The sequence below is a fragment of the Sturnira hondurensis genome, unplaced genomic scaffold (assembly GCF_014824575.4).
Source record: "Sturnira hondurensis isolate 20B ecotype Veracruz unplaced genomic scaffold, ASM1482457v3 Scaffold0001872, whole genome shotgun sequence".
Taxonomy (NCBI): Eukaryota; Metazoa; Chordata; class Mammalia; order Chiroptera; family Phyllostomidae; genus Sturnira; species Sturnira hondurensis.
In genome coordinates this window covers 8353586-8369419 of record NW_028074503.1, presented here as the reverse complement: position 1 = coordinate 8369419, position 15834 = coordinate 8353586, and positions in this window count along the sequence as shown.

Here is a 15834-nt window from a genome sequence, read left to right as displayed (position 1 = left end):
GGGTGTTATTTGTGTTGGACTCCGCATATTAATTTCTTATTCAAAGCTGTGGTACTTTTACATATCAAAAATAATGACAATCTCTCAGTCCCTTGGGGTAGAGGCAAAATATCCCACTGAACATTTTGATATGTTGTCATTCTGGCTTCTTGTCTAAGTTTCAGAATTTTTACTTTTTAAATTCCAGGCTCTGGACTTCCGGCCAAGATGGAGGCATAGGTGGAAACACTCTGCCCCCTCCCACAACTAAATTTAAAGACAGGTAAGTTTTAGAAACAAAAATGCAGCCAAAATAGTGAAAATTGAACTGTACGGAAGTCCAACAATAACGAACTGTTCAGCTGGACCAGTAAGAGGAGCGGAGTCGGCAGCGGAGCAGGGTCGTGCTGGAAAGATCCCTGGGTCCTACTGACCCAGGAGTGGAGACAAAGGCCTTGGTAGATCCCAGGGGTGGAGTGGCGACAGGCAGACCCAGTGAGGGTGCAGGGCAGCTGGCTGACTGCAGTCACACATTCGTGCGCAGATAAACCAAGCAAAGGAGCGAACAGTGAGACAGAACTCTCAGGCTAGGGCCCCAGTGACAGGAATTAGAGCCTGAAAGCACCAACTGGAAAGACTTTCTCAGGGTCCAGGGGCTGGGAGAGGCTCCCTGGCTCCCAGAGAGTTTGCTGGAGAGACCCACAAGGTCCTGGAGAATACACGGGCCCACACACCTGGGAACCAGCACCAGAGTGGCCCAATTTGTTTGTGGGAGGCCGCAGTGGGGATGGGGGTCTGAGAGAGAGCAGAGCACAGCAAAGCGCCATTTTTCCCTCTCTAACCCCACCCCCACATACACCGTCACAAACCAGCAACTGGGTCACAGGCCCTGGTGAACACCTAAGGCTCTTCCCCTCAGACATAACAGGTGTGAAGAGACCAAACATTATGACTCAAGAACAGCTCAAAGTCCCAGAGCCTATAATTCTAAGTGACCAAGAAATAGCCAGCCTTTCAGATGCGCACTTCAAAATACTGGTGATCAGGATGCTCACAGAATTGGTTGAGGGTCGGGGCTCACAGAATTTGAGAAAATTCTGATTCTCACAGAATTTTAGCCACAAATTAGAGGAACATATGAAGGCTAAACTGATTGAAATGAAGGGAAATGCACAGGAAACCAATACTGATGGAAAAGAAACTGGGACACAAATCAAGGGAGTGGACCAGAAAAAAAGAAAGAAAACAAACAGAAAAGAAGAAAGAAACAAGAATTCAAAAAATGAGGAGAGGCTTAGGAACCTCCAGGACATCTTTAAACATTCCAACATCCGGATTATAGGGGTACCAGAAGGGGAAGAAGAACAGCCAGGAGTGGAAAACTTATTTGCACAAATAATAAAGAAGAACTTCCCCAGCCTGGCAAAGGAAATAGAATTCCAGGAAATCCAGGAAGCTCAGAGTCCCAAAGAAGCTGGACCCAAGGAGGAACACTCCAAGGCACACCATAATTACATTAGCCAAGAATAAAATGAAGGAGAGAATTCTAGAAGCATCAAGAGATAAGGGGACAGTCACCTACAAAGGAGTTCCCATCAGACTGTCAGCTGATTTCTCAAAAGAGACCTTACAGGCAAGAAGGGGCTGGAAAGAAGTATTCCAAGTCATGAAATCCAAAGACCTACATCCAAGATTGTTCCATCCAGCAAAGCTTTCATTTAGAATGGAAGGGCAGATAAAGTGCTTCTCAGATAATGTCAAATTCAAGGAGCTCATCATCACCAAGCCCTTATTATATGAAATGTTAAAGGGATTTATCTAAAAAAAGAAGATAAAAAATATGAACAGTGAAAAGACAGCAAACTCACAGTTATTAACAACCACATCTAAAACAAAAGCAAACTAAGAGGACAGCTAGATCGGGAGTGGAACCATAGAAATGGAGATCACTTGGAGGGTTAGTAATAGGGGAGTGGGAGGAGGGGAAAGGGGGAGAAGGTACAGAAAATAAGTAGCATAGATGGTAGGTAGAAAATAGGGGGGAGGGCAGGAATACTATGGGAAATACAGAATCTAAAGAACTCGTGACACGTGTTCTAAAGAACTCATGAACAAAAGGGGAGAATGGTGGGGGAGGGGTGTGCAGGGTGGAGGGAAGTGAAGGGGGGAAGTGGGACAACAGTAATGGCATAATGAATAAAATATATTTTAAAAAATTAAAAAAATAAATTCCAGGCTCTACATTTAGAGGTACATAAGGCTGTGATCTATTCTGTTCCCTGTACCAATACATGGTGCTCTTCTTTAGAGTTTGATGTTTATATTTTAATCTCACTTTTGCAACTATTGCTTTCTTTTCTACACACTTTACTCTCTTTTTAAAAAGATTTTATTTATTTACTTTTAGAGAGGGAAAGGGGAAGGAGAAAGAGAGGGAGAGAAACATCAGGGTGTGGTTGCCTCTCACACACCCGCTACTGGGACCTGGCCTTCAACCCAGGCATGTGCCCCAAGTGGGAATCGAACCAATGATCCTTTAGTTCACAGGTCGGCATTCAGTCCACTGAGCCACACCAGCCAGGGCTTTACTCTTTTAAAAATATATACTTATTTTTAGAGAGCAAGGAAAAAAGGGTGAAATGGAGGGAAAAACATCAATGTGAAAGAAAAACATCAATTTGCTGCTTCTCACTTGCATACCCTCTGGGGACAAAACCTGCAACTCAGGCATGTGCCTCTGCTGAGCTTGTTTAAATATGATTTTCTTAGAAAAATTGTATTAGATTATAGATTGCATCTAATGTAAAGAGGTCTCCCTCTCTCTCTGGCTGAGTTTTATACATTTACAGTTCTTATAATAATATTATATTAAAAATCACATCCTCCATCTTATTTTATGATTAATGTGTATATTTTCCTGTATAAATCAAGTTTTTGTTATACCGGTATTTTAAAAATTTCTTTATGATCCAGTCTAAATTATCTCTAGCATTTGCCTATGCTTATAAATATCTATGTGTTTCACTAAAATGCTATAAGAGTTTAACATATTCCTATTCTGCTGGCTCCCTAAACTAACCCCCACTTGCTGGATAGTTAAATCTGGATTGAGAATACATTTAGTAGATATAGATGACATTTTATCCAATTAAAAAATTTCCATGCAGCATCATTTTGCTTTATAAATTTAAAAATATTATTCAATAATCACCATGCATCCAGGGAACTGTTGAAAAGCCTGTAAACAATCAATACCTTTCCCTCATAGGTAATCTGCATTTTTTTTTAATTTTAGAATTTATCTTGTTTTTCCATCTTCTTAAATTTCCCTACAATACTTTTTGTTTTGAGATGTGCTTTTTTATTTTATCTTCTTCATAATATTTTTAAGACTAGATAAGTTTTCAGTCGACAGACCCAGCATCTTTCTCTACTTCAAGAAAATAATTCTTTCAATATGTTCTTTTATTCATTATTCTTTCCTTTGAGACTCTGTTTATACTGTCCTTAGAGGGAAGGAGAGAGGGACAAGGAGAACATGTCTTAGAGCAAGCCTCTGGGTAGCAAACTGACTTCAATCACTCCCTGACTCCCTGACACCTAAAAAGACAAAATAACCTTGAAGAAAACCTCCCAGAAACTTCTCACAGCTCCTGATCTTTATAAAGCTCCCTCTCGCTGTAATAACTTACCTGCTAACTAATTGGGGTTTGAGGGATTGGGGTTGATGCAGAGGTAAGGTTCACATTCAGCTCTTGTGAACCATGACAATTCTACCAACTGGGAAAACACTTTCAGTAGCTCCTGTTTTGAGCTCCCTTATTCATCCTGATCAATCCTAAACCCCTCTAGTATCCAATAAGCAAAAAGATACTGGACAGCACAGAAGGTTATGTCTGTGACTACGAGTCCATAATACGACTTGAATCAGTCAGGCGTGGGGTGTAGCACACCTCCTCACAGGCTACTTCTACAGACATCGCTTCTTCTGCCTGGATGGTGACTACCCCTTAAAATTATTAAATATTTTGATTTTTTAAGTGGAGAAACGAGGATTGTGCTGCAATTTGTCTTTGTTACTATAGGTCTCTTACCCCGGGGGGATGATGCCAGGGCACTGCTGTTGTTTTCCCGCCTCAGTATGAGGAAGTCATTATTGATCTTCCTGGGTTAAAGAGGACAGAGAAAATGAGAAATGCTTGCCTCCTGCTCTAAGTGAGAACATCCATGCTCAGTCCACTCTGACCCTTAGAACACTGTTCACAGGGTTCCTACTGTGAGTATCCCCAGGGACACGTGTGAATTCATAGCTTTGTGTTTCCGTATGAAAAACTTTGTCTCAGTTCTGTGCTTTTTCTGTGTTTGGAATTTGAGAAGGTGATCAACAACACTTTGTGAATTATCTTGTTCAGAACTAACTACTGAATCTCAAGGGTGTAAATTTTACCCCTGCCTCTGTACCATTTTCAAGCAATTATTTATCTTTACTTGAATTCCCATTTATTTATTTATTTTTAATCAGGCTGTAGTATGTGTCTATTACAATCTGATGTTTTTCATTGTCTAATGTTGCTGTATAGTATAAGTAATCAGTAAATGATTTGAATTGTTTTAAGATTGACGTAAGAAAGATGAAATGTTTTTATTAATCTCAGTCACTTCCTACACAATTATACTTCTTTGGTTTTATAGATAGCAAAGATTGAGTGCTTTTTTTGGTCACAGGTCACTTTTGGTATAACTTAAAGCCCCGCATTTAGAGGTAATTTACATAAATATGAACATAACACAACTTTACTCTCTACCTAAGTAATTCTAATTAATTACAAGAGTTTTTCTACTTATTCTCATATTAGCATGGGTCAAGAATAAAATGAATGCTAATAATCCAAGAGAAATATTAGATCAGTTTTTCCACCTTGATTTAGATGGAAATGACAGATGCTAGTAGAAATAAGGAGATGAGGAAAAGCATATTGCAGATTTTCAAAACTATCTAGGCTAAATCATGGTACTTGATATTTCCTAAATATTTTAAGAAGTATAGTATATGAAGAAAGAAGTGTGGTATGCTCATTTCTCCTGAATCTCTCACCCTTGGATCACCATTGAAACTAGGTATTTACACTAAAGGTACATGTGACTGGTAGTGAATGTGTCAGGACCCATTTACTTTTGATGGTGATTGGCTACTATTAGCTCCACGTTTACTTGCCTATATAAGGGCAACTAATGAGTCACCATATAGGTCTCCATGTATGATTCAATCAGCTGGATGAAAAACGATAGAATTACTAACCCATGATACTGAGCTAATAAAATCAAATTCATTTCCGTGATTATTTAACATTCCTAATAGAGTTTATGTTGGTCAGAAGAAAGGTTCTGAAAAAGTTCTATTCCATTTTGCTTACTTACAAAACAAAAATAATCACAGACATTTTAAAAAATCTACTAAAATGATATTTAATTCAACTTTGATTTTCCATAGTTGTCATTATTAAAGGATAAATACCTTGAAGCTAAGGACCTATAAAAACCTCACTTTGATATTTAACCATCTCACATACGCATATAGCTGCTAATTCCACAGGAACAGTGATTCACAAAAAAAAAAAAAACAATTTCCAGTTCAAATTACAGTGCCAAACTTCTGAGTCCTACATCCCACTTCAAACTGGATATATCTACCTAAAAGCACAAAATTGACCTTTCCAAAACTAAAGTGACCTTTCTCTATCTGAATAATTTTTTACCACCATAGCCTCACCAATGGGATCCTCATCTTCACTCATTCACATATGTCCTATTGCTGAGTGAAATGCCTGGATTTTATTTTCCATTATCTAATTCACTGTACATGTATTTCTATTGAGTTTACCAACTAGGCATGTCTCAGGTATGCTTTTTCTGCATCCTTTCTGCTATAATACTAATTTAGACTTTAATACTGTTTTGGACTTCCACGATACAAACTTCATTCCTTTTAACCTTCTACCTATTTGCACTCTCCAAACATTACTACAGCTTATTTTTTAAAACTTTTTTGAAAAAAATTACAGTTGACATTCAATGGTATTTTATATTATTTTCAGGTATACAGCATAGTGGTTAGGTATTTATGTAATTTACAGTGATCTCTCCCAATAAATCTAGTACCAGCCTGGAATTATACATAGTAACTAGAATATTGTTGATTATATTTCCTATGTGCAATGTACATACACATGACTATTTGTAACTACTAATTTGTACTTTTTAACCCCTTCTCCTTGTTCAGCCATTTCCCCAACCTCCCTCCCCTCTGGCAACCATCAGCCTATTCTCTGTGTGTATCAGTCTGTTTCATTTTATTTGTTTATTTTGTTTTTTGGATTCCACATGTAAATGAAATCATATGGTATTTGTCTTTCCTATCTGACTTACTTCACTTAGCTTAATACCCTCTAGGTCCATTCATGTTATAACAAATGGTAAAAACAATGAATTTTCAATTCAGATATCCTCCTTTAAAATTCCTCATTATCTATATAAAAGTATCCCTCTTACTCACACAATAATACAATTATAAAAGTTGTTATTGTTACACATTGAAGAGAAAATATGTATATGGAGACATATGTGTTTGTAAAATGCTTGATATTAGATTTTTGGTTTTAGATAGTCGTAATACATACTAGTTTGTTACACAACTTTGGAGGTCCTCCATAAGGGTGCCTGTTTAATTTGTTTTCTGTAGCTTGAGAATTTGTTAATTTGGATTAGATAATTTAGAGAATTTATGATTATAGAACCTGCTATTAAGATTTCCTAATGGCATTTTACTGAACTATTTAGGAGCATTATGGAAATGTTTGTCCTGAATGATCAAACATGTTCAAGGCCCTTCAAGTCATGGCGCCTGCAAGTCTTTCCAATACCATTCCTGCCCCTGACTACTTTGAACAAGATGGAAATGACTGTTTTCTTTCACAAGGTGCTATTTTTAGTACTTCGCTTGTTCTTGATCTATCTCCTCCTGCCTGGAATACTCTTTATTTCCTCTTTACCTCATCAACTATGATGAGGCATTAAGAACCAAATTTCTATCAAATTTCTTCCAGGAAACAATCACTGACTCATCCCTGGTAAGAAATTAGCCTTCACATTGTTTTTCTGTAATATCCAGTACATATTTCTATCCTCGTACTTCTTGTGCTGAATTATAATTATCTTTTTATTTTCTATCCTATTTACTTTATTTTGAGTTCCTTAAGGCTAGAAACTATCTTATATTCTAATCTGTACTATCATGTAATGTCTTGACATGATAATCACTAAAAAAATTATGAATGAGACAATTTTTACATAAAGTCATACAAACATAAAAGAATATATTATCAGTCTTTTTACTTCATTTACAATCTAGAAAACATTTTCAGTTGAATTGAGTGATTTACTAACTGTAAAGCCCAAGCTAGGCCTGCAGGTCAGTTCTGATTAGACACAGTGGTAGAGACACAGCTGAAAAAAGCCAACCCTGATTCAAGATCAAATCTAAATGTGTTATAATGGTAGTAAAAATCCAGTTGTATTGAGTTCAGTAAGGAGAAAGCACAAAATTTCTACTTGCTTTGAAGAGGTGCTTTTTGAGTTAGGATTTAAATAACAAGTACATTTTTATACTCAGGAATGATGTGCTCAAATGAAGGAATGCATGGACAAAATTCTGAAGGCACTCTGTGTGGCCACCATTCAAGGCCAGACAGAGTCACGGGAGACCTGGGCAGAGGGAGGGAAATTTGCAGAGCCATCAGGATGTCTAGCATGCCTTTATTCTGAGGTGGGGCGATCCATGCACTCTGCAACCCTCATGTCTCACAGCATGTCACGCTGCATGTGGCACCGTGAGGAAGTCCCAACTCCCTTATGTACTAAGTGCACACAGGGTGGGCAGGGTGCCAATAACAATATATAAAATATGTAATTTATGTANTTCCATTGTGTATATGTACCATAGTTTTTTGATCCATTCATTTACTGACGGGCACCTAGGTTGCTTCCAACTCTTGGCTATTGTAAATTGTGCTGCTATGAACAAAGAACTCACACGACTTCACTCTAAGAAGACAACTAACCCAATGAAGAGGTGCTTTTTGATTTAGGATTTAAATAACAAGTACGTTTTTATACTCAGGGAATGACGTGCTCAATTGAAGGAATGCATGGACAAAATTCTGAAGGCACTCTGTGTGGCCACCATTCAAGGCCAGGCAGAGTCACGGGAGACCTGGGCAGAGGGAGGGAAATTTGCAGAGCCATCGGATGTCTAGCATGCCTTTATTCTGAGGCGGGGTGATCCATGCACTCTGCAACCCTCATGTCTCACAGCATGTCACGCTGCATGTGGCACCGTGAGGAAGTCCCAACTCCCTTATGTACTAAGTGCACACAGGGTGGGCAGGGTGCCAATAACAATATATAAAATATGTAATTTATGTAACTGTATATTTATTCAAGTATTTCCATAATAAAGAGAAAAAAAGAAAAAGGAAAAAAAATAACAAAACAAGAATAAGGTATCATCAAGGAGAACACCAATACTTCCACAAACACTTCATCTTAACTAAAATATTTGCTCTCTTAGCCCAGAAATAAACCCAACTCTCTACAGTCAATTAATATTCAACAAAGGGGGCAGTAAAATAAAATGGGGTAAAGACAGCCTCAAATGGTGTTGGGAGAACTGGACAGCTATGTGCAAAAAAATGAAACTTGAGCACCAGCTTACACCATACACCAAAATAAATTTGAGGTGGATAAAAGACTTAAATATAAGCCGTGACACTATTAAAGTTCTAGAGGAGAACATTAGCAGGAAAATCTCAGATATTTCATGCAGCAACATTTTTACTGATACATCCCCTAGAGCAAGGGACATAAAGGAAAGAATAAACAGATGGGATCTCATCAAAATAAAAAGCTTCTGCGTGGCTAAAGAAAACAGTATTAAAATAAATAGACAACCACCTGTATGGGAAAACATATTTGCCAATGATACCTCAGACAAAGGTTTAATCTCCAAAGGTTTAATCCAAAATATAAAAAGAACTCACACAACTTCACTTTAAGACGACAACTAACCTAATTAAAAAATGGGGAAAGGACTTAAACAGACACTTCTCCAAGGAGGACATATAGAGGATCCAGAGACATATGAAAAGATGCTCAATATCGCTTGCTATCAGAGAGATGCAAATTAAAACCACAATGAGAAACCACTTTACACCGGTGAGAATGGCTATCATAAACAAAGCAATAAACAACAAATGTTGGAGAGGTTGGGGGAAAAGGGAACTCTAGTCCACTGTTGGTGGAGTTGCAGACTAGTACAACCATTATGGAAAACGGTATGGAATTTTCTCAGGAAACTAAAATTGGACCTGCCTTTTGACCCAGCAATTCCACTGCTGGGATTGTANAGTGATACCTCAGACAAAGGTTTAATCTCCAAAGGTTTAATCGAAAATATAAAAAGAACTCACACAACTTCACTTTAAGAAGACAACTAACCTAATTAAAAAATGGGGAAAGGACTTAAACAGACACTTCTCCAAGGAGGACATATAGAGGATCCAGAGACACATGAAAAGATGCTCAATATCACTTGCTATCAGAGAGATGCAAATTAAAACCACAATGAGAAACCACTTTACACTGGTGAGAATGGCTATCATAAACAAAGCAATAAACAACAAATGTTGGAGAGGTTGGGGGGAAAAGGGGACTCTAGTCCACTGTTGGTGGAGTTGCAGACTAGTACAACCATTATGGAAAACGGTATGGAATTTTCTCAGGAAACTAAAATTGGACCTGCCTTTTGACCCAGCAATTCCACTGCTGGGACTATATCCTAAGAATCCTAAACACCAGTCCCAAAGAACATATGCGCCCCAATGTTCATAGCAGCACAATTTACAATAGCCAAGAGTTGGAAGCAACCTAGGTGCCCGTCAGTTAATGAATGGATCAAAAAACTATGGTACATATACACAATGGAATTCTATGCAGCAGAAAGAAAGAAGGAGCTCCTACCTTTTGCAACAGCATGGATGGAACTGAAAAGCATTATGCTGAATGAAATAAGCCAGGTGTTGAAGGACAAATACTATATGATCTCACCTTTAACAGGAAGCTAAACAGCAAAACAAACAAGCAAGCAAAATATAACCAAAGACACTGAAATAGAGAACAGGGGGGACAGTGACCAGAAGGGAGAGGGGAGGAAATTTCAGGGGAAATAGGGGAGGGATTTAGAGGAACAAATATAAAGGATACATGGACATCAAATAAGAAGGGTGGAAATGGCAGGGAGTGGGGAGCATGGGGAGGTGGGTTGGGATGGGAGTAATAGACAGAAAACTGTACTTGAAAAATAATTACATAAATTTAAAAAAATAAAATATTTGCTCTCTTAAAGGGTCACTTTGGAGGACACTTGGAAAATAAAATTCTTATTATAAAAATGACGCATCTAGAAATTTAAGAGAGATTAAGCTTGAACAGCTAGTGTGGGAGGCAGTGATGGGAGATTCTGAAGAGTTAAATTGAACATCCCAGAGCTAAAAGAGAATTTGCACATTTGAAAATCAGATTTGAGAGAAAGAAATAAAGAAGAAGAAAAGGAAGGGAAGAGAAGGGAGAAGAGAAAGAAGAAAGAAAGAAAGAAAGAAAGAAAGAAAGAAAGAAAGAAAGAAAGAAAGAAAGAAAGAAAGAAAGAAAGAAAGAGAAAGAAAGAGAAAGAAAGAGAGAAAGAAAGAAAGAGAGAAAGAAAGAAAAAGAAAGAAAGAAAGAAAGAAAGAAAGAAAAAGAAAGAGGAAGGAAGGAGGGAAGGAAGGAAGGAAAGAAAGAAAAGAAAAGAAAGGAAGGAAGGAAGGAAGGAAGGAAGGAAGGAAGGAAGGAAAGAAAGAAAGAAAGAAAGAAAGTAGAAAGAAAGTAGGAAAAAAGAAAGAAAGAAAGAAAGAAAGAAAGAAAGAAAGAAAGAAAGAAAGAAAGAAAGAAAGAAAGAAAAGGACTTTACTGAAATATCTAGTGGCATAGCTGTAGAGAAGAAAAGAATAAAACACATGAGTTGGTTTACAACTCAAGATTTAGGACTTAAGTTTGAACTTAGATTTTGATGATCTTTTGGATCTAACTTGCACCAGCAGTAAGATGAATAGATACATATGCCTTGTTTGGAGTATTCTTTATAGTGGTAACAAGTGGAATTCGTTCCAAGTAGAGCAAGGAAATAGAAATTGAAACCATCTGTGGAAACTTTACAATGGAGCTGGAAAGTAGTCATGGACAGGTGACAGACCCAAGCAGCTATCAATAGCTTTTTCCCAGTTTTTATAGTTATTGTCCCCTCCACCCTGTCAGGTGTCATTGTCAGTTAATGATGCCAACAAAGCCCGAGCTGTCCTAGGGAAGAAAATGAGGGAAAAGGGCATAGTCAAGGAATTCATGCCAAGTCCCATAGGGTAAAATAAAAAACTTAAGTCATTATCTGAATAATTCAAACAAACAAAAATGTCTTCCCTTGACCCTTTTGGATTTCAGTAAGAAAGATTTAGGAAGAAATCAAAGATTCCATTCACTTTGTCTTTTTAGACAATGAATAGTGAAAAAATTAATATTTTTAAATATTTGAGAAAATTAATATTTGTATGTTAATATTGTGTTGTTTCAAATGTGATAATGTATATTTTAAATCTGATTGTAAGAGTCAGATTTTTTGGAAAAAATTTTGGCAATAAATATGACATAATACAAGGTCTCTCCGGAAAGAGTCCAGCCATTATTAATACAATGAGAATGGTTTACATGACAGTGAGGTAACCTGGCAGCCAAGGAGAATGGACTGGAATGCGTATGCATGAACAGTGACAACTTCACAGTATTAGTCAGTGAAGACAGTAGGCTACATTGAGTGAGCATGTGGCCGTCACATGCAACATGACTAAAGGAGTAGAGCAATGAACCTGCATCCAATTTTCCATTAAACTAGAACATTCTTCCATGGGAACTATTTAGATTATTCAGAAGCCTGCAGCTCTGAGCAACTGGTGATTGGCAGCTTCATCAGGACAACATGCATACTCTTACATCATGTCTCCTGTCAAGTTTTTTGGTGAAATATCAAATCACCCCAGTAACTCAGTGTGCCCCACTATAAACCAGATTTGGTGCCATGTGGCTCCTGGCTTTTCCAAAAACTGAGATCACCTTTGAAAGAAGTGAGATTTCAGAGGATCAATGAGATTCTGGAAAATATGACTGGGCAGCTGATGGCAGTTGGAAGAATTGTGTGAGATCCCACTGTAGTACTCTGAAGGGGACTGAGGTATCACTGTCCTATGTACAATGTTTCTTGTATCTTGTATCTTCTTCAATGAATGTCTCTATTTTCATATCTCATGGCTGGTTACCTTCTGGAGAGATCTAGCATTTAATATATTTATAAATGTCTTTGACCTTTTAGTTCCCCAGCAATCACAGTTAATTCTCCTTGGCATGTCTTCATTTATATCTCCTAGAAAAAACTTTAACTCCTAATGCAGTTATCTGCATTAAATAACTATTATGGATGCACTAATTTAGGAGTATTTGGGGGAAATATAAGAAGAAATGTCTGATGGTGAAAGTTGCTAATTGGTTACCAGGGAATAATCTGTTGTAATGGTTTTTCATGGAAGATTTAATTGTGTTTCAACAATTCCAGGTCCCTTCTGGCCCTCAGACAAATCTTTCAAGGATAAAATGATGTCATCATCATTTAAAAATAGTATATTAAAAAATATTCATCAAACCATATGAAGTGGAATATACATAAATAACTATATCCCTAAAACCCCAAACACAGAATATAACATTTTATGCAGTGAAATTCAGAGTTCACTTACATGTTATCATAAGAATTGAATATGTAACTACACACATAGGAGGGAGGAGATGAGAACATCAAAGCTTATGTTTTCATTGGCAATGTATTGAACTGACATTATTAGAGCATCTTGAATAGATCTACATTTACTACTGCAACCTGCCATGACAGGATCGGTGTAGCTTCTTTGCCTTGTTCTCTAGTTTCCTCTCACTGCCATATAATTTTACTGGGTAGATTTTACGCCTCATACGTCTCCAGTATGTTGCCCTTCAGACACTTTTTTTTATGTGTTTTCTCTTTGACTGGCTCTGCATCATCAGATGCCTTCTTGTCAGAGAGTCAGTAGAGATGCTGCTTTTATTGCCCATAGCAAGTAAAAACTATCTCCACTCTTTAAAGCTTCTCTTTTTCTCTGAGATACTGCAAGTTCAACAGGTCTCAGTGACAAGAGCTCAAAGCACCAATAAGTAGATGAGACAATGAGATTGTGGCTATTTGTTTAGAAGATTGAGGGCCTCATTAGCCATAGCAGGCCACTATAAACTCATTATTGTCTTTTTTAGAAGGACAGATAAGTCAGAAGATAATGTATAAGTAGATAAGACAGCGAAATCAGTAACCAAAGCTTTTTAGGAGGTGAGAACTAAGAGAATCCTAATTCCAAATATAAAATCAAGGATTATCTGAGAAATAGATCCTTAAAGACAAATGGAACATCTTTTTTTCATTGAACCAACTAACTTTAGTGTATTTCAGAAAGTGCTTCTGAAACACCTTATACACTATTGTTATTTTGTAAGTGATGATGTATATTACTGCTGTGTTCTCATGAGGTATAGATGAGGAAGCTTCTGATGTATACGGGAGATGGTCACAAACTTGGATCATGGTAGGGGAAATATAGGAGATAAATGTGATGGTGAATTTCATGTCTGGATATAAATCATCAGCTATAGTTCTCAACAGTTTATAATATATAGAAAATACAATTCAGAAGTTTCGTATTAAAAATTAACTTCCTTCCAAGTTAGGGGGGAAGTGTTGGCTTTATAGATGCAAGTATGTCTTTGTTCTATGTGCCAGATTCTCTGATCACCATTTTACATCATCTATCTGACTCAATCCTCTAATAGCATATGAGTTGGGAACATTTGTTATTGTCCATGTTTTACATATTAGATAATTCAAGTTTAAGATGTTTAGTCAAAATTATATATCCTTTGAGGCTGGTGGATCAGGAATTAGGATATAAATTGTTCTGGAAATTAAAAAAAAAACCTTCTGTAAGGATACCTTTGATCATACAAAGTAGAGAACTTAAAAGAAACATAATGATTCAGCATACATGAATTTCACAGGAGGCCTCAGCACACCTACCATGAACTTAATTTTGCTAACATTAAACTAATAATATCCACTAAAACAATCAAAGGGATATTACAGGACATTTATGTTAAAAAGCTGATTTCAAAGAGAAAAAAAACAATATATTTTCCTTAAAGAGTTAATAAAGAAAACAATTTATTTAGTAGATCATTACAGCTTCCAAAACTACCCACTTTTTCCCACTGCTGTGGCAGAATTAGTGATTGCATGACGGCAAACATCATTGTGTCACAGTCAAACGAAGAGTGAGTCTGTGTAGAAACACATGCACACTCCCGTGCATGCATACATATGTACACACCCCACACAAAGAGCCCTACTGCATACACAGAACACCCCACATCAACTTCAGAATTACTCCTATCAAGACAGAACCTCTGAATTTCAAATGAAGAATTTTTATTGGAAAAGTCTGAAGTTTCAGGAGCTCAGTCATAGCCATAGCTCAAACGCAACTGTTTTAACTAAATGTTAAGAACAAATAAAACCCTTTTTATGTCCTTGAGAAAAATATCGAGGTAATTAAAATAATAAAATGTCTTTTTATGGTATCTATATGAGATAATGGATGTTAACTTATCATAATAATCATGTCATAATATATTTAAATCTAACCATCATACTGCATGCCTCAATATTACACAGTGATGCATGTCAATTATTTCTCAATAAACCTGGGAAAATGTAATAAAGAATCAATATCAGGGCTTGAGATATATGTATCTCAGATAAATGTCTTTCATCATCAATCATTGTTTTCAATCAGATACACCCTGCATTTCTGCCATTATTTCTTCATCGCATTGACTAGGTGGACATACCATTTTCTTAGCCTGGGCCTCTGAGAACCTCTCAACGCAAAGTTACCTGATATCTGTTAATTAGATTCAATGCCTATGTGATTTATGTCACCTATCAGATTGGTTTAGGTACATATTTAAAATCTCATATTAATATTCCTAGATAAATGCAAATATATGTGTTCTTAAATAGTATAAATATATATCCAATAGAACATCTATTAAATTCATGGTCTTAGTTGTGCTATTGTTTAAACATTATTCAGGGTAAACACACTATTAACTTTGTATTTTATAGAGAAAATAAAGGTAAGAAATGATCTCCTTGACTCCATTCTCTGTACCTGTGATTAAGAGAGTTATGATGACCTAGTTTTTCACATGTAGAGAATAAAGACAAGGAATAGTAGGAACTGAATCCATATTCATATGAATTATAGAAGTACCACAGATTTTTGAAATTAGGTGCTTCAACAGTTTTAATCATTTTTATTTAATCTTTATCATATTATTTCCATGAGTAGTTAGTCCCCCTTACGCTACCCTCCCCCCAGCAATCAGCACACGGTTGTCCATGCCCATGCCTCCCTTTTCCTTTTTACTCACTCCCTGTACCTACTCACCTCCCCCACTGTATGAGACTATCTCCATTTTACTTGTTAGTTAACTTTGGTCATTAGATTCCGCATATGAGTGAAATCATATGGCATTTCTCTTTCACTGACTTGCTTATTTCACTTAGCATAATGATCCTCAGGT